Raw genomic sequence first — 23,777 nt, forward strand, 5'->3', positions numbered from 1 at the left:
CGTCTGTGCTTCGTTAATCTCACTCTGAAGATTTCAGGGGACTTTTGAACTGGGCCTGGCTCATTCTGCAGTGCCTGGCAGTTAATCTGCTCGGATATTCCCCAAATAACCATCTGCTCCACCTTGTATTTGTTTCACTCCCCGACTATCTCAGCTCTTGGTCCGTCCTGCTGGCTTATTCAGCACCCTTTAAATTTCTCCTCTGGCCTTATGTCTGGTTGCTTATGTTTTGGACAGACAATAGAGGTGATACAGGCCATTATTCATGAGAAGCTTCAAGTGTAACGTGAGAAACATCTCATCTCCTGACCCCTGTTAGCATAAGAATTGCTGATAAAATTCTGGACTGAAAGAGAAGGATCTTCTGGGAAAAATATCGGCAAAAGTTTCACTTGAGATGGGTTTTGTAAGAATAATCCAGATTAATTCTCTGCCTAAGGACCAGATCGAACTCCTGGTGCAGTCACCAGGACTCTGGAGAGGCGCCGTGGCAGAGACCTCAGAGGCCCACGGAATTTTAAAGAGAAGAATATTCTTTACCACTCCCACAGCCTGTGCTGGTGCATTTTATACTTTTTTATCCAAGGATCACAACGTGATTTCCACACTCGAGTGAATTTAGCCTCCAAACACTCCTAGGGAGGGGGTAAATATGGATTCCACACCTGGATCACCTCCATTAAAGACTGGAGGGATCTCCTTGGATCACCAAATCACCAAGTTTTAACCAGTTTCTACTTATTTTAACAGAGTTAGATCTGAAAGTTTGGGTGAAGCAATGAGAAAATCCCAATCTCCATCAAAAATCCTCACACGCTGAACTGAGAGCACACCTGCTCGTGGGAAGCAAATTCTGGCCACAGTTTCTTCTTCTTTTTCCTTGTATCAACCCCAAGCAGACTCACAAGCAAAGTACTGATGCTGTTCGTGCCTCTGCTGGGATTTATTTCCCACCAAATTTGGCATCAGCAGGGTTGATTTAGCAGGAGCAGAGCCCTGAGTCTGCTGAGCACAAGCTAACCCAACATCCCTTTGAGGAAAAATGTTAAATAAATGGCAAACAAACCAATTAATGCCTTTGGATGGATTAATGGGAACAAAAAAATCTCCATGTGCACATTCAAAATATCCCGAACCCAAATCGAAAGCTGCCGAGGAATGTTTATGGATGCTCCAGCTGCTAATGGCATGCAGAGCCTTATCCTTCAAATATCACAGGTCAATGGAACAGGAATATGTGCATTTCCAAATGCTCCTTGCTTGGCTGATCCATCAATATGATAACTAATACAGACTTAAACTCCTCGATGGACTCCCTGAAATTAAAACAACCAGAGAGCACAGGGAAAAAAAGCTTAAATAACCATTACCAATGGATTTCAGATAAAAGTCAAGGAATAATTCCACAAAGATCGTCCAACACAATCAAACCAAGCAGTTTTGGAGATGGGTGAGGGGAGTGGGGAATGGAACCAATTCCATTTCATATGCAGAGGCAGTTCAGCAAAAAGTCAGCCCAGATTAAAAAGCCTGACAAAGTTGGGCCAAGCTGCTCTCCTCACTAACTGATGGAGGGAAAAAAACCCCTCAGTAAATGAACAATTTTCTCCTTCCAACAGTGGCAGAGCAGATGTTTGCTCAGAGAAAGGGTTTGGGCTGCACCTTTTCTCTGCTTGTTTTGGGAAGTCCAGAGTGGCTGCTCAGTTTTTTTTATGTTGAGCATGGTCTGGGATATCCCTGTGGTCACTCAGGGTCGTTGTCCTGGCTGTGCCCCCTCCCTGTGCACCCCTGTGCACCCCTGGGAGTGGGGTGAGGTGCAAAAAGGAGCTCTGTGCAAGCCCTGCTCTGCTGGAGCTCAAACATCCCAGTGCTATCAGCACTGCTGTCAGCACAAATCCAAAATACAGCCCCGTGCTGGCTTCTAGGAGGAAAGTTAACTCTATTGAAGCCAAAGTTTTAATTTTAGCCTCACACAGAGGTTTCAGCTGAAATTAGGGCACCTCAACGCTATAGAATGCTCCCTTCTCACTCCACAACCCAGATCCTTAAGGAAAATACCAACTATTGCTCAATTCACCACAAAAAACAGGCAGCTGAGGAGCCCTGGAAGAGCAATCTCACCCCGAGTCCAAGGGAGAGCATCTCCAAAACAAAGCAAGTGAAACGTGGGTCGGGGTTAACGCTGAGCTCACACAAACCCGAGAGGAAAATGCTCCTCCCTGGGCACCTCCTCCTGTAAATCCTGCTCTGGGGCTGTCTCAGGCTCTCCTCTCTCCTGGGTGGAACCCTGCAGCTCTTTCATTTCCCTGCATATTTGCAGCTGTCATTCCTGGCTGACCCTCCCTAAACCTCAGATGTTTTCCTCTCGGAGCTGCAGGAGCATTATCTGTGCTTATCAGGAGACCAGCCCAGAGCTGGGTTACTCTTAAGGCTTTCAGGGTCTCCAGCAACTTTTTGAGAGGGTGGGGAGACCAGGAGGAGAGATGGGAGCCATTTCCTCCAGAATTTCAGCCTTTATTTCCCTTTTCCCCCCATGTGCAGCCAGAAAAACAACAGCACATAAATTTCTGGTTGTGGAGCCATTCCTTGGAGAAGAGGACAGTGGGCAAATCATGTCCAGAATTGTCCAAATCTCCACTTCCTGCTCTCCCCTCCACCCCTAAAATCTCATCCAAAAAGAGGATAAAAGATGAAGTTTGTGGATTGTGAAGATTGGCTGGTTTAAAAAAATCAGACAGCCCTGATCAGCTGGGCCCAAATTAAACTCCAGGAGATGGTCAGAGGAACCCAACGCCCACATTTACACCAAACCTTGGCACCTCCACATTTCATTTGGGGTTCTCTGACCTCCTTTAGCCTCTTCTCCCACACAAACCTTGACTCCCAGATGGGGGTTGCATTTTGGGTTTTTTTGGGAGCTCCTGCAGGTGTTGGTTTCTTCAAAGGGGCTGGAGAACATAAATTAGTCCTAAACATCTTGGATTTTCCAAGGAGAAATCTTTCCAGGAACAAACGAAGGAAACAGGCTCCCAGGGCCCCTCATAAATCCTGGCAAGGAGAGACCTGATGCTTCCACGGAGGACATTTCAGAACAACATTTCCTGAGGCATTTCTGAATGCCGTGGATTTACAGGCAGAGATGATGTCTGCAAAAGGCCTGGCCAACAAAGGTGGGAGAACAATGCAGCAAGAAACAAATGAAAACGCTTTTTTTTTTTTCTCTCTCTCTTTTCCTTCATTTAACTACAAGAAACTAGGCCTGTTTCCCTTTGTCTGACACCAGTAGGGCACCATTCAGTGCCCAGGAGTTAATCCTGATTTACTGCAGCACATCCCAGAGCTGGGGCCGCTCCGAGTTCCCTCAGACAGAGAATCCAGCACAACGCTCCCACATCTGCAGCAAACTCGAATTTTCCTCATCACCCACCTCCTCTCCAGGCGTTCTGCTGACCATGGAGGCAATCACATGAATTTGTAAGTCTGAGATGGGGGAGCAGTGCGAGCCTCCATGGCTGGGTTTCTATGGAAACAATTCCCCCGGCATCCTCAGTCCACATTCGGTATTCCTGTCTGGCTGCCTCCTTCTCACACTCCAAATCCCTCTTCCCCAAACACTCATCTCAGCGGGGAGAGGTCTGCTGCTCCCTCCTCTCCACACTGAGCTGGGCACTGCTGGGATGGGGCATGGGGAATGGGGAATGGGGAATGGGGAATGGGGAATGGGGAATGGGAAATGGGGAATGGGGAATGGGGAATGGGAATGGGGAATGGGGAATGGGAATGGGGAATGGGGAATGGGGAATGGGGAATGGGGAATGGGGAATGGGGAATGGGGAATGGGAAATGGGGAATGGGGAATGGGGAATGGGGAATGGGGAATGGGAATGGGGAATGGGGAATGGGGAATGGGGGTGGGGAATGGGGAATGGGGAATGGGGAATGGGGAATGGGGAATGGGGAATGGGGAATGGGGAATGGGGAATGGGGAATGGGGAATGGGGAATGGGGAATGGGGCACGGGGTATGGGAATGGGGAATGGGGAATGGGGAATGGGGAATGGGGAATGGGGAATGGGGAATGGGGAATGGGGAATGGGGAATGGGGAATGGGGAATGGGGAATGGGGAATGGGGAATGGGGAATGGGGCACGGGGTATGGGAATGGGGAATGGGGAATGGGGAATGGGGAATGGGGAATGGGGAATGGGGAATGGGGAATGGGGCACGGGGTATGGGAATGGGGAATGGGGAATGGGGAATGGGGAATGGGGAATGGGGCACTCACTGCTCCCTCCTCTCCACACTGGGCTGGGCACTGCTGGGATGGGGACTGGGGACTGGGGAATGGGAAATGGGGAATGGGGAATGGGGAATGGGGAATGGGGAATGGGGAATGGGGAATGGGGAATGGGGAATGGGGAATGGGGAATGGGGAATGATTAATGGGGAATGGGGAATGGGAAATGGGGAATGGGGAATGGGGCACTCATTGCTCCCTCCTCTCCCCACTGAGCTGGGCACTGCTGGAATGGGGAATGGGGAATGGGGAATGGGGAATGGGAAATGGGGAATGGGAAATGGGGAATGGGGAATGGGGAATGGGGAATGGGGAATGGGGAAGGGGAATGGGGAATGGGGAATGGGGAATGGGGAATGGGGAATGGGGAATGGGGAATGGGGAATGGGGAATGGGGAATGGGGAATGGGGAATGGGGAATGGGGAATGGGGAATGGGGCACTCACTGCTCCCTGCTCTCACCCAGTGAGCTGGGCACTGCTGGGATGGGGAATGGGGAATGGGGCACTCACTGCTCCCTCCTCTCACCCCCTGAGCTGGGCACTGCTGGGGTGATCAGGAATGGGGCACTCACTGCTCCCAGCTCCTGACTCAGAGGAATCAGGATGCAGGCAATGGCAACACAATCTCCACAGGCCCTTTAGGGCTTTTGGTGTTTTGGTGCAGCTGGTAAGACTCAAAATTAGTCCTAGTAGAGGTTTGGCCCCTTTCACCCCTCACTGAAGAGCGTGGCTTACGAAGGAAACTGCGATTTGTAGCTGCCGCCTTTCCACCTCCTCCTTCTGCTCCCTGGCAGCTTCACCCATCCCATGAAAGCAATCACTCATGGCAAAGGTGGCAGCTTCTCCACTGCCCATGCAGCCAAGCACTCCAGGCTCCAGCCCTGGATGGGATCCCTCCCTGCCCAGCTGGAACAGGGAGCAGGCGAGGGAGCCAGGAATTAACCTCGCTTCAAATTTGGCCACGATGCTTCAATTAACACTCCATCCTCAGGACGAGTCCCACTCCCCAAGCACCAGGGCCTCCATCACTTCCCTTCTGAGGCTGTTTCGCAGTCCAACGGGCTTCACACTTCATTCTCCTCAGAGCCAGCCCACGATTTTAATTGCCCGGCCTCACCGTAACTCAATCCCCGCGGGCCGCGGGGAACAATCCGTGCCTTGTGTCTGCAGAGCAGCCACCACCCTGCTCCCCTCAGCAGGGACACAGCTCGGGGCTCCTGGGGCTGGAAACCTGAGCTGCTGTGCCTGCCCCAGCCAGCTCCACTCGAGGAGCTCGTGGGCTGCTCCTCTGGGCAAATACCACTCACACTCAGGGCTGGGTTACACCTGCAGCCCCTCAGAACTTCCCATGACAACATTCCCCATTTTCTGGGGCTGTTTTGGGTGTTTCTCTGCTGGTTCAAAAGCTGCCTGTATTTCTGCAGGAGCATGTGAAAAACAGGGTGACAGAAATGCCCTCTCTGCCCATTATTTGCCACTATTCAGCTGAGGAATGGAACGTTTTAAGCTTGCTGGCTCTGGCCAGCGTTTTGCAGAGGTGCTATGGAAGGGAGATGTCCAAAAATCCTCCACATTTAACCACTCTGCGTCCTGGATACACCAGGAATTTCCTTGCAGGAGTTAAACACCAGTTGCCTCCCTAAACCACCACTTCCACCCCTGCTGTGCCAGCTTTAAAAGAGTGCAAGGGCCACATTTTTAGACAGTATAATTTGGCCCAGATCCCCCGGCTCCATTGTTTTCACTGGCACTGGGGTAAGTTACACCAGATGAGGATATTGCTCGGAAAAGATTTTCCTTTAAAACAAACACACAAACAAAACCATGTTCAGACAAGACCAGGGGTTTTGAAGCCGCATTCCTGTCTCCAGAAACTTCCAGCGACTCGCAGTAGTCTCTGCTTCACCAAGCCACAAATTTGTAACGCTTTAATCTTTCCATGTAAGTCAGTTCCTCTCCTCCCTTAATTGTTTTTGTTGCTCTTCTCTGAATTCCGTCCAATTTACCACACAGTGCAGACTCCATTACATCCGAAAGGCCAGAAGGATGGTGTACAGAAGCTCATTTTCCAATTCTATGACCTCAATTCTTGGGAGGATTTCAGAGCCCAGACACCAGGCTATAAATGAAGAATGTGCACCCGTATAGCTGGGTAATTTAAATGCATTTTCTGTGAATAAATCTACTCGGTACTTTCTTGATCTGTACAATCTTCTGCCATAGGGGCCTAACATAAAAATACTTCAAAGGCTCCAACAAATTCCCTCAAGATGTGATCTTCAGCATTTCAAAAGCTGAAAGACATAGACAAGGTTTAAAGTGATCATGATATATTTTCAAGGTAACCCTCTTCAGCAACTCCTGTTCACCCATTTCTTGAAAGTGAAATTCTATCGCCTCTCTGCATATAGATCTTTTTCACTTATTGACTCGCTTATGAGCGAGGCAAAGATGAAGTGAATTTGACTTTTGGTTAGGGTTTATTAGACCTCATTATCTTTAAATGAAGCACAGCAATGCTTCTTTCCTTCAAATACCTGCTGGAGAGGGCCAAGTGGAAATCCTGCAGCCACAGACCCCTCACCACTTCCCTCGCCTCTTGCAGCACTGAGAAAGTTTAGATTTGGATTCAAGTTTCAGCCTCCATCTCCCTCCCCGTTTCAAGCTGAAACACGACCCTGCGTAGTAACACTCCAGTGAAAGATTATTTTTATGTCACACCTCAGTCCCATCTCTGATATTAATTATACACTTCGAGCCTGAAGTCAAAAGAGATTTTCAAACTGGTGCTCTGGGCTGAAACCAAGATTCCTCCTGCCTGCCCTCCGAGCAGCTCCATAACAACCTCCCCGAGACTGCGGCATATTTAATGAGAATGCAGATGATCAATTGCAGCCCGCCTTGCACGGTTAACTCAATCAACAAACTACTAATGACTCCAGCATGTTACAGCTTTTTTGGCTAATGAGAACCGCATTGAGCAGATTTTTTCCCTTCTCCCAGGATCAAACGCCAATATGGAACGAGTTCTGTAACTTTAGCCTGCGAGCAAAACGCTGCCCGGCCAGGGGACAAAGCCTGAGTGTCATTAGGGAGCAACCAGAGCCCCCGAGCCCTGGGCCAGCCCTTCCCAAGGATGTGTCTGGCTGCTGAAACCAAACTCCTGAGAAAGGCAGGGCTCCCACCTTGGTGCATTTCGAGGCAGAAAAGCCTTTTGTTCCTGCACCATCCCACTCCTCCTCCTCCTCCTCCTCCTCCCTGCTTTCTGCTGCAGGGTAATTTGTAGCAGGTGAGAGGTAAATACCTTCTGCTTCCTCTCTCTTTCACTTTTGTTGTTGCAATTTGCCTCCATTTTTCTTTTCTTGCCTCCTGCTCCAAACAGAAGTCGGTTGACCTCGTGAAAGAATTCAGGGATATGTAGAGACCACAGAGTTAAAAAATGGGAGTCTTGCACCTCTTCATCACCAACAGGGACCGTTTTCCAGATGGGAATCCAACAGCTGACCATGCTCTGAGTGAGGAGTGTTTGCTGCAGAGCTTGAGATGGGAAACAGCTCCTGGGGTGTTGTCCTGCCTGTTGCCAACCACTGCTAAACAAAGATTTGCTCCCATGGAAAGAATTCCAGTGACTCCAGTCACCTTTGGACCAACACTTTGTTTCTTTACCAAATAACCTTCATTTTCTGATGTAGGAAATGGCCGATTTCTGAAGCAGATTTTCCATCCTGTACCCTGGAGAAAACACAATGCTCCAGTCTGACCAGCTCCTCTCCATCAGGAGCAGACCTTGCTTTCATTTTTGGCTACCCCATCATTTTGGTCCTTTCCCCAGTCCTGCACTCCCCTCTGTCAGACAGGGATAACACGGAAGGTTTGGTCCTGTAGGAAATAAAACTGCTACAGGAAAACCCAAACCAGGCATTATTTTGCTTCTGATCATGCTCTGCCATCCCTGACTGCCACAAAACCAAGCAAAAAGTGGAGAGAAGGAGCAATTAGGGCTTGAGAATCAACTGGAAGGCATCAATCCAGATTTTTTTTCAGCCTGAGCTCATTTTCTGGGATCACTCTGAGCAGAAGTCATGGAGGATGCACAGAGTCCATCACTGGGGACTGTGCTCCTTCCTCTTGAAGAGGTGCTCCAGTGCAGTTCCCTCCACTTTTAAAGGTTTAAATATTAAATATCACCCAGCTGATGGTGGGGGCCCACACCTGACTTCATTCACCGTGTGCCAGGGCCAGGAATTCAGACCCTGAAGGACCTCCCTGGGCTGGGAGCTCCTCGCCTGGGGCTGCTCTGCTCCTCTCTGCAGTGGGACCCGTCCCCTTCCTGCCAGCTCTGCCCTGCCACAGCTCCAGGAGCCTTCTCCTGCCTTATCCTTGGGGTTCTGCATTCCCAGCTCCGCTCACACCTCGTGGGAGCAGCTTCCTGCTCCCTCTGACTTCAGCTTTCACCCTGCTATGCCAAAACCCCTTTTTTCCCCTTTTCTTACCCCAATCTCTACATCTTCTGTACCATCCTCTCCCAAGATCCACACATCTCTCTGCTGTGGTGAGATGCTGTGGTCTCTCTGCTGTCTGTCCTGATAAAAGATTTGTTTTATTCCTGTTTAATTCTTAAAGGCCTAATTTCTAACAATTCACCACCCTCTTCTCTCACAAATTCAGCTTTTCAGGAGGAATTCCAGTGACCTGTGAGCTGGAGCTCCACATCCACAAGGTTTCCACACCACGCTGAGAGTCCTGCACAAACACTGATCATGTTCATCTCCTCCAAACACCAAACTTTTACACCGAAAAATTCAGATTTAGGCCAAAAATAGTGAGATTTAAGCCCATTCTTGTCCACTGCATGCAGCTAATAGAAGAGAATCATTAAAACTGGGAAAATCCATGGAGTCCAATCATTAATCCAGGTAGGAGCCATTCCCTCCCAGCCTGTTTAAGAGATGTCAAAGTCACTTTATTCTCCTGGGCATCAAGAAGCCAAGCCTTGAAATCCAGGTCTGGCAACTCCTATGGAAAATAAACTCAAGTTACAGTAAAAATAACTTTACCAATGCTCTTGGTTCTCCTTTGTAAATGGACCAGGGCTTTAGCACAGCCGGGTTTTTGTGCTCCTTCCTTGGATTGCTTTTAGGTTCATTAAGCTCCAGCTTCAGGAAGAAAATGGTAGCATTTGATTTATGGGTACGGGGGAAGAGGGATGAAATGCGCAATAAATCTCCCAAGGGTGGTGTTCCTCCAGCTCTCTGCAAGGCAGAGCAAGGAGCTCCCAGATTCCAGCCCAGGATTAACGCCTGATGTCCAGGGAAAAAAAAAAAAAACCTCCTCCTGCTCTGTGCCTCAGTTTCCCTGATCAAAATAAGGTGATGCCAACTGTGAGGCTGAATTCTGTGACATTTAAATAGGAAAATGTTGACTTCAAATGGGCTCTTTGTGGCTTCTGAAGCAAATATGAGAAAATGAATGAATTTTCTGCCTGTTTTTTGCCTCTTTTTATTGCCTTCAAGGAGCACAGGGGAACGACCAGGAGGATTTCTGGACAGATCAATGAAAGTAACACCCAACAAATGACCTTTCCTCAGCGTCTCATAAGTACCTGTCAGCTTCAGGAGTGCCACCACCCTTGAATGGAGAGATTTAAAGCCAAACTATTCATTAGAGAGCAAACTATTATTCCAGAGGTTTAAATGAATTGGCCAGTGGCCAGCCTTCCTCACTGCTTAGGGGCTACTGGGAAAAGGGAAAGTGGCTGCTGTTGGGTTTGCAAAAAAGCAAAAGAAAATAGGATTTAAAGAGCAACAAGCACCGGGCTGTTCAGGGGGTGATGGTCTGACACGCTCAGGAGGTGGCACGAGGGGTAAGAAGATTTAAGCACCGTCGGGGAAGCACGAAAACAAGTCTGTAAATACCAGAGATGGCTCCTATTTTATGGCATCACTAAATCAAGCAGCTAAGCTGACTCTGAGGAATGGCAGCAAAAGGTGAAGAGGTTTGGAGAGTGCCTCAAAACCCCCATTTTTTCCTGAAGTAGATACCTGCCACATGCAGTTCTGAATTAAAAGGTAAATATTCTTCTCTGGTATAACCCAGATTTGCATCAAACCTCAAAGCAAGAGTTGCAAACCTCACCTGAAGCTCACCCTGCTGAGGAACCTGAGCTGGCTCTGGGTCACTCTATCCTGCAAACGCACCAGAATATTGCAATTTATTCTCCATGAAGGCAGCAATTAAAACTATGCAAGCGATTTTGCCATCAAAAACTGCACCACATCAGCACCACAAGAGTTTAGTTTGGGTTAAAGCTGGCTCCAGTGCTTGCTAACAGCCCTGGGGGAAATGTTTCACCACAAGCTCAGCCTGCAGCTCCTGTCTCAGTGGTGTTGGTGAGGATTGTCACCTCCACCAGGTCATGGAATATTCCAGAGACATCTCCCACCCTCCCAGGGTGCTCCAACCTGCCCTGGGATGTTTTGGGTATCCAGAACTTCTCTGGGCATCCTCACCACCCTCACAGAGCAGAATTCCCTCCTGAATATCCAGTCTCGACCTATTCTCTCTCAGTTTGAAGCTCTTTCTCCTTGTGCTGTCACCCCCTGCCCTTGCAGATAATCTCCCCTGTGAGTCTAACACACAAAAATCACACACAAAATCCTCAGGCACGTGGATGACTGTTCCACACCTCCCAAAAAGTCTGTTGGTTTTTTTTTTTTTTTGGTTTTTTTTTTTGGTTTTTTGTGGGTTTTTTTTGGGGTTTTTTTTGGTTTTGTTTTTGTTTTTGTTTTTGTTTGTGTTTTTGTTTTTTGTTTTTGTTTTGTTGTTTTGTTTTGTTGTTTTGTTTTGGTTTGTTTTGGTTTGGTTTTGGGGTTTTTGTTTGGTTTTTTGTTTGTTTGGTTGGTTGGTTGGTTTTTGTTTGTTTGTTGGATTTTCTTGTGGGGTTTTTTTGTGGTTTTTTGGGGGTTTTTTGGGTTTTTGGTTTTTTTTGTGTGTGTGTGTTTTTTTGTTTTGGTTTGGTTTGTTTTTAATATAAAATAACCTCTTTTTGCAAGGTTTGAAAGAAATCCACCAGTTCAGAGGAATCTTCCCCTTTGGGTTTTCCAAGAGGTTTCTACTCCATCCCACCACTCTTTTTTAAATCTGGAGTCCATTTCCAAATTTCTCACTCCTCTCCAGCCCCTTGGAGGAAACTGGTGGTGAGTGGTGGTTCCTCAAAAGGAAGGCTGCACTTGGCGTGACACAGCCAAACAGCCTCACCACGTGCAAAAATAAGATTATACCACAAAACTTTGCTGCAGATAAGGCAGATGGAGGAGGCTCAGCATGCAAATCAAGCACTTTTTCTTAAAAAAACCAAACAAACCCTCCCCAGCTGCTGAAGGTGCAAAAGGCAGAGTTTTAGGACAAGCTCTGAGGCTCAATTTGTTTCCATCACACTCTGCTTATGATGATTTAGCTGAGTGGACCCAGAATCTCTCACGGTAAAACAAGTCAGGGCGGGAATGGGAAAAGATATTTCCATTCTTCAAAGGCAGAAAAACAATTTTTTCATCTTTTCTGGCTGGATACAGTTAAAGAAGATTACAAGTGGTATGATTGCTTTTGGCAGCCTAGTGTTTGACCTATCATTCTGTAAAAATGTAACTAACCCTGCATCTATTGACTGTCAGGAATTTTCCCCCATGTGCTTTTTGTTCTCCTCCATCTACTTTATATGGAAAATTTATATGGAAAATATAGATCTGCATTTAAAGCTGCCTTGGCCTATTTCATGAGCAGACAGAAGAGATTAAAGTGAATAGAACATGAGCACAGCTCAGAACTCTGCTCACAGAATCCTGGGGTGGTTTGGGTCGGAAAGGACTTTAAAACTCATCTCATGCCAGGCCCTGTCCAACACGGCCTTGGACACTTGGATTAGCCCAAATTCAACATTAAATTCAACTTTGCTGCTCCAGGTGCAGCCTGCGCTTTAGGAAGTCCCTAAAACTCAGTTTGCCAAGAGCTGGGACAACATAAAACCACTTTTATAAATAATTTTTCCCCAGTGTGCAGGCCCAGGTGTCACAACCCTTTCCTTCGCTGCCATCAAACCGCAAAAACCCTCTGAGCACCTCGGCTCTACCTGTCCCTGCTTCCTCCATCACCAGGGAGAAAATTCCAAATTCCCTCCCTCCAAATTCCCTCCCCAGGCTCTGCTCACCTGCAGAGCACCCCCAGCTCATGCCCACACAGGGATTTCCTTGGAATTTTTGTGGATGTCCAAGATCTCAGCCCACGCCGGGAAAATCCGGATGAACGCAGGCCCCGTGCAGCTCCCTCCTTGCTGCTCCAAGTTTAACTTTCCCTGTTTACCTTTTAATTTAATGTATTCTTTTGATCTCTCTTCCTCTCCTTTCTCTTGTCTCCCCGAGTTTGCTGACACAGGAGAAGCATGACAAGCTCAGACAGGCCTAACCTACTTTTTCCCCCTTTTCTCTGGTACATGTGAACGCTCCCACTCTCCTTCCCAGCATATGAAAGCACATTCCAAGGATCATTATAATGATATTTCCAGTCCCCTGTGAAGTAATTCCCCCCCTGACAGGTGAGGGAACTGAGACACGCAGAGCTCTTGAATTGCTCGCCCCCCAAAATTACAGCAGCACAAGGGGAAATAAAACCCACCAGGCTTTTCTCAGTCCCTGATCTCTATAAAATTATCATTATCACAGGTTTGGGAAACGCCTTCACTCCTAAACAGAGGAACAGCAAAGTTTGAGGTGTCCATCACAGGGTTTGCAGGTTTTTGGGGTTTAACTGCAGGTGAGGAACTCTCCCCACCCTGTCCTGGGAGCTGAGGTGGCACCCGAGGGCTGGAGGGGGACACGGGATGGAGGGACAGGACACGGGAATGGCTCCCACTGCCGGGATTAGATGGGATTTGGGGAAGGAATTCCTGGCTGGGAGGGTGGGAGGCCCTGGCACAGGGTGCCCAGAGCAGCTGGGGTTGTCCCTGTCCCCTGGCAGTGCCCAAGGCAGGTTGGACATTGGGGTTTGGAGCAGCCTGGGACAGTGGGAGGTGTCCCTGGCCAGGGCAGGATGAGCTTTAAGGTCCCTCCAATCCCATCCTGTCCTTCCATGGGATTTGTTCCATCCTAACCATGGATCTCCCTCAGCCAAGCTCTTTCCCCTCCTTGTGTGGAATAATCCAGTGCTAAGCCACGAGCTCCACTTCACAAAAACCAAATTCCCAACCAAAACTCCATCACTGCCTCCAGAGCACAGAATAAACCCCAACCTTTACAAATCTGAACTTTCAAAAGCAAGAACACCTTTAAAATTAGCCTAAAATTACCTGAGTTCAGATATTGACACCTTTGGGGTTCATATTCTCAAAGATGTTCTCTGCAATGTCTTTTTTATTCTTGTGAAAGCTGAAATTAGCACATTATCTTGGAGTCTGAAAGGCAAAAAAACCCAAATACTTCAAGGAGTGAATGATAAAATCAAAAGTGGACTCTGAGCACTCAAGATAATCAAACTATATTAATTCTTGAGGTGAGTTAGTTGAGCACAGCTTAAAACCCTGTTTAGACTTCCTACTTCACAATCAGAGTGGCTCGAATTTGGTTTCACCCAATTTAGTTTGGAACCAAATCAAATTCACACGAAATCACTTCCACCAAGAACAAGAGACCACAAAGGGCACTTTAATGTGCTTTATCTGTGATCTCCACTTCATAAAAATCAACTTCTGCCCACCCCAGTGCCACAATCCCTCAGTGCTTTACACCTAGAGGTGCAATAATGCTCCTTTTTCACACCCAGATTTGGGGTGTTTTTTTTTGTTTTTTTTCTTTGTTTTTTTTGTTGTTGTTGGTTTTTTTGTTTTTTGTTTTGTTTGTTTGTTGTTGTTGTTGTTTTTTGTTTTGTTTTTTGGTTTTTTTGTGTGTTTTTGTGGGTTTTTTGTGGGTTTTTTGTTAGGGTTTTTTTTGCTTTTTTTGGGTTTTTTTGTTTGCTTTTTTTTGTTTTGGTTTTTTTGTTTTGGTTTTTTTGGGTTTTTTGGGGTTTTTTTTTGTTGTTGGTTTTTTTTGTTTTTGTTTTTGTTTTGTTTGTTGGTTTTTTTGGTTTTTTTTTCTTTTTGGGGGGTTTTTTTGTGGCTTGTTTGTTTGTTTGTTTGTTTGGGGTTTTTTTTGCGGTTTTTTGGGTTTTGGAGGGGTTTTTTTTGTTTGGTTTGGGGTTTTTGTTTGTTTGTTTGGTTGTTGTTGGTTTTTTTTGGTTTTTTGTTTTTGGTTTTTTGTTTTGGGGGGTTTTTTTGGGTTTTTTTGGTTCGTTTCCTACCAAAAAAAAAAATTTATGGTTTTAGTTTATAAGATATTCATTACTAAAATCTCAGGTGCATTACTGGGATGCTTTTCAGCCCTAAAAATCCCTCACTACACCTCAGACATCTTATCTAGAGGGTTTTGATGTGCTGGCACTCTCTGTTCCTGCCATCAGCCCTGGGACTCGTTTCTCCCCTCACTGACTCACAGCTGCCTCTGGGGTTAACCTGAGCACTCAAACACTTTCTAGAACACCCAGAAAAGCAGGGAAAAAATCCCAAAACCTCCAGAACATCAAGGAAACATGAACTGGATTCATCTCTTCAGTGCTGACAGCTCCAAGGGTTCTAAAGGAGAATTCCCACTGCCCAGCAGCTCCTCAGGAGGGCACCTGGACTCCACTGAAGATGTTCAGATTCCCAATTATAGAATAATTTTAATTATTCTGTTTTTTCCTTTCTGAATTTCCAAAGCTGCCCAGTGGATGCAGGGAGAAAATACCCATTAAATGAAAGGTTGGGATGATGTGGAGATGAAACTGAGCCTCAGAAGGAGCCAAAGTGGCCGGAGCAGAAACTTTCACCCTGTGCCACACCACCCTCTGCAGCAAGAGCTGAAACCTCTGCCAGAACCTGCATTTCAGGGAGGGAAGCACAAAAATCACCAAGCTGCAAACAACAATTCATAAGCAAAGCACAAGTTTTGGTGGAGGTGGCACAAAGAGAGAAACACTGAGAACTTCAGGTTCCACTCCAGCTCATGAACTGCCCCTTATTTTCCCACTTCAACTAAAAATTTTCCTTGAGGAAAAAAAAAATCGGGGAAATAACATTTTGGGCAACTTTTTTGCAGTGAAATACTCCCAAAAAATCCCCCATGGGGTGAGTTCTAGCCAGAATTTGAGTGTTCCAGAGGTGTTGAACCCCCAGCCTTGGTGTATCAGTTAAGGATCAATATCTCCCCCTCTTTCTTTCAGCTTTTCCTTGGTTTTTTTTTTGGTTTTTTTTTTTTGGTTTTTTTTTTTTTTTGTGTGTGTGTGGGTTTTTTTTGGGTTTTTTGGGGTTTTTTTTGTTTTTTGTTTGTTTTTTTGGGTTTTTTTTGTTGTTGTTTTGGGTTTTTTTCTTTTTTTGGGTTTTTTTGGTTGGTTGGTTGGTTTGGTTTGTTTTTAACATAAAATAACCTCTTTTTGCAAGGTTTGAAAGAAATCCACCAGTTCAGAGGAATCTTCCCCTTTGGGTTTTCCAAGAGGTTTCTACTCCATCCCACCACTCTTTTTTTAATCTGGAGTCCATTTCCAAATTTCTCACTCCTCTCCAGCCCCTTGGAGGAAACTGGTGGTGAGTGGTGGTTCCTCAAAAGGAAGGCTGCACTTGGTGTGACACAGCCAAACAGCCTCACCACGTGCAAAAATAAGATTATACCACAAAGCTTTGCTGCAGCTAAGGCAGATGGAGGAGGCTCAGCATGCAAATCATTCACAGAAGCACCCAGGGTATTTTCTGTGCTGGAACCGCCTCTCCTTCCCTCCTCCCTGTGTTTTGGGAGAGTGGCAGGGCTCTGAAAAAGCCGGATCTTGGCTGCCTTTATTGCCCTTGGGGGCCAAGTGAAAAGGGAGAGCCCCATAAACACAAAGATGCCAAGATACAGGAGGCTGCAGCTGGAATGCCCAGCCCTGGCTGCTTTGTTCCCTGGGAATAATCAATATATTGGCACAGATCCAATGTATATACAGATATATATATATGGAAAAATATAGGAAAATAGAGGAAAGTGGAGGTGATGAAAGATATAATTTAATTTCTTATTATATCCCTGTGCCCCCTCCATAAATCCTAAACCTTCTTTTTATTCAGATTTCTACCCTGAATTGACAAATCTTGTTCTGCTTTTTCCCTTCTACAAGTGCTACCAAAATCCTTCTGCACAAAATCTTTGGTGTTTTCGATCTAATGGACATACATATGAGGAAAGTGGAGGTGCCAAAAGATATTGTTTAATTTCTTATTATATCCCTGTGCCCCTTCCATAAATCCTAAACCTTCTTTTTATTCACATTTCTACCCTGAATTGACATCTCTTGTCCTGTTTTTTTCCCCTCTACCAAAATCCTTCTGCACAAAATCTTTGGGGTAAGAACACCAAACATTTATGGCTGTGGGGCACAGACCCACTCAACACCAAATCCCACAGAAAGTAACCAGATTTAACTACAAACTTGGAATTCAGGCCAGGGCGGTTGTAGTTGCACTAAATTCAGCTATCCCAGGCTAATTTAGTGCTTTCTGTGGCCAGAAAATCACCTGGAAATTCAATATACCCAGCTCCAGAGTGCTCTGCATTCCTCAGCATCCCGACCTCTCCTGCTGGCCCCCAGCAGAAACCCCAGGGCAGCTTCTCCTGGCTCAGCCCTCCTGAAGGACGAGCCCTGAACTTCCAGGGAAGGCAGTAAATCGGAATTATTTGATACAGCTTTGATACAGCCCCTCCTGTGCTGCAGAACTCTGACCTGAGCAGCCTGAACTGCAGGAATTCACCCCAAGACATCACCCTGATCACCCTGGGGAGTCAAAATTCACTGATTTCATCCCAACCATCACCCTGGGGAGCCAAAATTCACTGATTTGATCCCAACCATCACCCTGAGGAGCCAACATTCACTGATTTCATCACAACCATCACCCTGGAGAGCCAAAATTCACTGATTTGATCCCAACCATCACCCTGGGGAGCCAAAATTCAAAGATTTGATCCCAACCATCACCCTGATCACCCTGGGGGGCCAAAATTCACTGATTTGATCCCAAATCACCCTGGAGAGCCAAAATTCACTGATTTGATCCCAACCATCACCCTGGAGAGCCAAAATTCACTGATTTGATCCCAACCATCAAAATGGGGAGCCAAAATTCACTGATTTGATCCAAACCATCACCCTGATCACCCTGGGGAGCCAAAATTCACTGATTTGATCCCAACCATCACCCTGATCACACTGGGGAGCCAAAATTCACTGATTTGATCCCAACCATCAAAATGGGGAGCCAAAATTCACTGATTTGATCCAAACCATCACCCTGGGGAGCCAAAATTCACTGATTTGATCCCAAATCATCACCCTGGTGAGCCAAAATTCACTGATTTGATCCCAAACCATCACCCTGGGGAGCCAAAATTCATTGATTTGATCCCAACCATCACCCTGATCACCCTGGGGAGCCCAAATTCACTGATTTGACCCAAAACCTCAATCCAGGAGGCTGGAAATCACTGCAGCCATCCCAGTGCATCACTCGGTGCCAGCCCAGCCCAGGTTTTCCAGCAGGGCTCTCCTGCAGCCAGGGCAGCACAGGATGCTCAGCTCTCCTGCAGGGGAACTCGGGAGCAACAAGTTCCTATTCCCTGGAGAAATGCAGCTGCTGCTGAGCTGTGTGGGGCAGCAGGAAAGGCTGCAGGGCATCAGAGCAAACCCCACTGAGCCCCAGAGAATGGTGAGAGGGGCCAGGTGCTTCAGCTCAGGACTTGCAGAGTTTAAACCTCATTTAAATTTGTATTTAAGTCCATAAAAGGTGAACAGGAAAGTAAATGTGGTACAACGCAAAATAAAATGAAATAAAAAAAAAATAATCCGTCACTCTGCCCCCCAAAACGAGTTTTCAGCACAAAACCAAAGGTTTGCCCATCCACAACACAAATTTCCAGTGCTCAGCTCCAAAAACACTCCCAGGCCATCAAGGTGAGGCTTTTTCATTCAGGTTCACAAACTAAGATGTCATTGTAAGTGGTTTAGAAGCCCAGCAAATTTTAATATCCATGCCAGCGTGTGTGACCAAAGGGATTACCCACAATGGCTCACCTGATTAGTTATACAAATGCCTGCCCTTTTTTTTCCCCCTTTTTTTCTTTTTTTCTTTTTTTTCTTTCCCTCTTTTTAATCCAAGACCGTGCAGAATGCCAGGCGGGAGAATGGGGCTGTGTGCTGGAATGTCTGAGGGCTGCAGGCTTGGGATTTATATTCCACGTTGAATTCATTGTTCTCCCTCCTACCCCTGCTGCCCTCTCAAATATGCTGCAGCCATGACAGAAATAAATTAGCCCGAGGTACAGGTCACACCTTCAAGGGCAGGCAGAGCTCTGGGTAAAATCAATAGAGAAGATGGGAGTCTCTAACAGCTGAAGCAGAAAGAATGACGCATTGAGGGCTTTACACATCCCCACACAAAGGCACTGTGGAGAAACCCCGGTCCCTGCTGCCTCGGGAACACAAAGCTCATTTTTTCAACCACCTGAACCCCAAGAGCAGCTCAGAAAAGCCCCATTTCTATGGAGAATTTGCATCTCGATGCGGAAAGTTCCATTTCTTTGCACCTCTGCCCGGGGAAGGGGATTCAGATGATGAACTCTGGCCCAGGTTGCAGCTCTAAAAAGTTGGTTTTTTTTGCAGAGAGCAGGGTCTGCACTGAAATTCAGCTTAAGTTTTGCAGCACTCTCAAGGGGTTGCCTCAAACAAAGCAAACTCCCCTGAACTTCGGTGAACTCCACAACGAGGCACCAACAGGCACTGAAATATTTTAATACTGGGATTAATATTTTAATATTTTAATTTGGGATAGGAAAGCAGTGCATAATACATTCAAACTCATCGAGAGCCTCAAACTCAGGCTTCAGAATTTCCGAATGCCAGCTCCTCTGAAATCAGGAGATGGAAGATGTGTAAGGATTTGGGTATGGGAAGATTGATGCAGGAGTCAGGTGGGTTTTGTTAATGTCCCCGTGGTGAGTTAAGTATTAACTCTCAGAGAGAGGCTCAGAACCTGTTCAGACACTTCACAGATCCCACGGGCTTCCCACCTGCCTTTCCAGGTTCCTAAAAGCTTTGAAGCCTGATTTAAGCTCCCACAATACTTCTAAAAATAGGAGTTAAACTTCTCAGTCCCGCAGGAGTTTCTGAAATTGCTACCCAGGAGGTTTCTCAATAGACAGAGCTAAAAGCTTTTCTCCTCTCCTGTCCCTCCCAGACTTCTCCAGAGACAACTTTGGCCCAAATGCAGCTGGATCTAAATCCAAATGAACCCTGAGTTTCTGCAAAGCCAGCAGGAAAATGTCAAATAAGTACATTTCCCCTGACCTCTTTGTCTGTTTGCTTTTTTAAAAACCCCACACAACATTAACATGTGTCTTGTGCTTTATTAGACTCACGCTTCCACCTATGGCAAAATAAATTCCATTTGTACTTACATTTACGGAGCCTGTGTGGGAAATAGAATTGCTTTCATTTCCACTGCTACCTGCAAAAATAAAGGCAGGAATTCACCATTAACACCAGGAATTGTCTTTTGCTCACAATCACTGTCCCATGTCTCAAATGATGCAGCAACACCTGCAACACCTCTCTGCCTTTTAGGAAAAATCAGAATAAATTCAACACATTAAGGGGAAAAGGTTTTATTATGAACTTGTAAAGAGGTTTCCAACTCCTCCATGGCTCATTCCCTGCAGCAACTTCCACGTGCTCACCCTGAGGAGAGGCAGGGTGGGGAAAGAAGCACATTCTGGATGTTCCCAGGAGGGTTTTGAGGCACTTGATCCTCACCAAACATCAGGCACAAGAGCCTCCAGTGACCTGTCCTGCTGTTCCTTGGTTCTTCTCAAGGACAGGAGGGTGATGATAATGCACATTTCAGCCTGAGACACCTCAAACACTGCCCGAGGCACCATTTGCAGTTTTCCCCTTACAAGACGTGATAAAATAGAGTTTTGAATGCCTCCTCCAGAGAGATTCCTTGTCCTCACCTAGTTCAGCTTCCTCCAGATAAATCATCCCTTGTTCTGCACGTCCCTGTGCTCTGCCATAGGGAGAGCCCTGTTCTTTGGAGAACATCCCAACGACCACAGGGTCCTTCCAGGAATGTGCTCACTCCTAAATCCCATTTAGGATGCAGCTCAGGAATGACCCATCAGAGACACCCCCATGTGGGGCTGCTTCCCTCATCCCAGCTGCCTCTCCTTTCCCAGGGGGTTTAGCCAGGCTGTTTCAGCTGGATCTCGACATCCTGGTGCTCAAAACACGCTGAGAAATCCCCATCTTCAAAAAAAAAAAAAGGATGTGTGAGCCCTGGGGGTGCCTGAAGTGCTCCAGAATTCCAAGAGCACCAAATTCCTGCTCTGCTCACCCCAAGGATCCAGTCCATTCCCCTCCTCCTGCCTCCTCCATCCAAATTTCACCTCTGCCTCTTGATTGTGGCTGCATTCAGAAGGTGATATCTCCATTTCAAAGATCAAAACCATGGAACTTTGGAGAGACACATGAAGGTTTTTCCCCCTATTTAAATCATCCAAAAAAAACCAGGATACGGCACAAAAAAGGAAGACAGAAAATGAGGTTAAGCGCATTTGCAATGGTTTTCTCCTGGAGGTAAATGAAAGCTTAGAAATGGTAAATGAAACCTTAGAAAGACCTGGGCCTTTCCAGGAACTGTGGAATTCCCCTCCCTTGGTTTAGAAATGAAGAAAGGTTTAAATGCAACCAGAGAACAGGAGCAGACTTGCCTTGGGAATACCTGGGTAGGCGGAGGAAGAAATAAATCTGTGCTTAAGGATGAAAACAAAGAAGGACAGGAGACTAAATGGTTTATTGGCCAAAATCTGGCTGACCCTCATTTAATGGACATGAATATTCCACATCACAGGAGAAAGTCTGGTCTCCATGAACCAAGAGTTGTTTTCCACTTCCAACTTTTGCAAACCTACAAATGGCAAAATTTCAACCCTAGGCAGGGAAATTAAATAATCCCAAATATTTCCTATCCTGAACTATAATTTTAAACATCAAGTGAGTTTTTACAAAGCTGGATTTGTGCAATTTGGATACCTGCAAGGGAACAATGGGGAGGCCACGTTGTTTGTGCCTGGACGAGGACAATGCTTTGCCTTCCCGCTGGATCTGGGATAAATCTCAGGCTCCAAAAGTTTGTTCAAAACTCAGGCGAGGATGTGCAGCTTTGCAGCCTGGGTTTATTCATCTCTCAAAGCACAAGGCATTTTTTTTTTTTCTGCCATAAATATGCAAAGTGCCTCGCAAAAGACCCTCCCCATTTCCCAGGAAATGGAGGGCTGGAATGTACAGGGGGGAGAGGGAGCCCCGCGGCCACACCGCGTCCATCTGCAGGCCCCAAATCAAAAGGCAAAGACATTTCCCCAGCCCTTCCCTGATCAAAAACTCCCCTGGATCTCAGGGGGTGAGCGTGGGCAGAGATCAGAGAGCTCCAGCTTTGGGTCTTTGCAGATTCCTTCTGCCTGGCCTGGCTGCTCCCTGGGCATGAGGCAGGTAATCCCAGTGGGAACCCCCCTGGAGATCCAGCAGGACCCACTCCTCCTCTTAGAGCTTTCTTAGCAAACCTTGTGCAGTTTGCAAAGATATTTTCCACTCCTAACCCTCCAGCTAGGAGTTATTCATCATACCTGCTATCCCTCTTTTTCCTCCTGAGATCCTCTGCGTGGGATATCTCCCAGTTTAGAACAAATACATAATAAATACACAGCTTTTAAACACAAGGATTTCACCTTTGCATGGGTTTAAGTAATTTCTTCGGTTTCTAAAACTCAAATATCCAATCTCTACCCCCTCCTCAAACACACAAACTTAAATCCCAACTTTTGATAAATAACTATTCCCAAGTATATCTGAGGACAGAATTTAACACCAGAAGCTGCCAAATGTTTCTGACCCACTTCAAACAATCATTAACTACAGGCAGTTTCTAATTATTTAAGTCCATTTCACTTCTTATTCAGTGGTCATTTTGTTTCTTGGCCGTTTGGCCTATGTTCAGAAAAATCTCCATTAGGCAGCACAAAGTCTCCCAGAAAGAAGAAAAATTCTCTTTTCCCATTCTAAGGCTGGGAATATTTTTAATCCTTGAGAGACAGGAGTTCTAAATATGCTTTTAAAAGCAAAAAGTAGTGAGCACTTAAAAAGACAAAAGCTTAAAAATTCAGCCACCAAGTAAAATTTAGTTACCAACTAAAATTGCTTTCTCTCACCTCTCTGCTAACAGATTTGCAATTTCTTTTCCAGAAAGAACTGGAAAATATATTAAAAGACAAAACCCATCGATGCTGGGACTGGGAACAATCACATGAACAAGCCACAAGATTTGCTTGATAACACAGAGTTTATTATTCAAGAACGAGTCTCATTTTCAGCTCTGAGGCAGAGGGCGGGGAGAGAAAGGGGGGAAAAGGCTTTTAAAGCACACGCTGCAAGCCCAGGGTTGCACTGATAGGAAAAAGAAGAAAGAGGAGAAAAAGTAAAGAGAAAACAAATTTCTGTTCTCTCAGCAAGTCGACTTTGCAGAAGTTAAGCTCAGCTCCCAGCAAATTGGGGCTGTTTCCACTTAAAACCAAGTTTACCTTCAGCAGAGAGAACGAACAAGCAGAGAACCGCTGAACTTTTTATTTCATTTTTCTTTTTTCCCCCCCCAAAAAAAGTTCAGCTCTGCTGAAGACGGGAAGGGATAGAGGAGAGCAGAAAGAGGGCAGTTCAAAAGTCACAAAAGCTGCTGGCACAGTTCCTCTGCGCCCCCTCGTACTGACCTACGCAGTCTTCGTTTCTCACAGGTAGCAAAGTTTTGGTCTCCTTCTCCAGGGCGAGATTCCCACTGGCAGGAAAGCATCAAAAGAACATTGTTTGCACTCCTCTGAGCAGGAGGAGGGAAGGGAAAAAAAATCGCAGCCCAGGCAGGTACTGTTCCTTCCTGAAAAGTAAATCCGGCATTCTGGAACGAGTTCAAACCTCGAGCTTGACAGGCACGGGAGCGAAGCTTTTTGCCACTGAGCATGCTTCGTCCTGCACTGCCTGCACACTTAATGAACATTACTTCCTTCCCAGTGGTTACTCCTAGCAGAAATCCACACCCCCTCTTTGAGAAGTGAGGAATGCAGCTGAAACCAAAGTCCAGAAAACATGCCCGGCACCCAGACAAGGCCCCACGGATCAATAAACTCAGGTTGTGACCCGCAGGTCAGTTTGTCAAACAGGACATCAGGGTGAGTTTTTTCTACACTTGGTGGAGTTTGCTTTATGCTTCAGCTAATGCTGCTCGCTCCCCAGAGAAAATAAAACTGTGCTGGCTTTTAGAGAATGATTAAATGCTCCAATAACAGATGGGAATT

At 46.3% G+C, this 23,777-nt stretch overlaps 1 long non-coding RNA gene across 1 annotated transcript in view; it reads right to left on the reverse strand.

Moving 5' to 3' along the window:
* Positions 1–23,450, reverse strand: part of LOC134561095 (uncharacterized) — a 141,159-nt gene extending 117,709 nt beyond the window's left edge. The window contains exons 1-2 of the long non-coding RNA XR_010082855.1: positions 23,199–23,450; positions 19,842–19,891 (exon numbers count right to left, since the gene is read on the reverse strand). This is a non-coding gene — a long non-coding RNA (uncharacterized LOC134561095). The remainder of the gene's footprint in view (positions 1–19,841; positions 19,892–23,198) is intronic.
* Between the last annotated feature and the right edge of the window lie 327 nt (positions 23,451–23,777).

This window comes from Prinia subflava, chromosome 22 (genome assembly GCF_021018805.1).
Source record: "Prinia subflava isolate CZ2003 ecotype Zambia chromosome 22, Cam_Psub_1.2, whole genome shotgun sequence".
In the NCBI taxonomy this organism is placed as follows: Eukaryota; Metazoa; Chordata; class Aves; order Passeriformes; family Cisticolidae; genus Prinia; species Prinia subflava.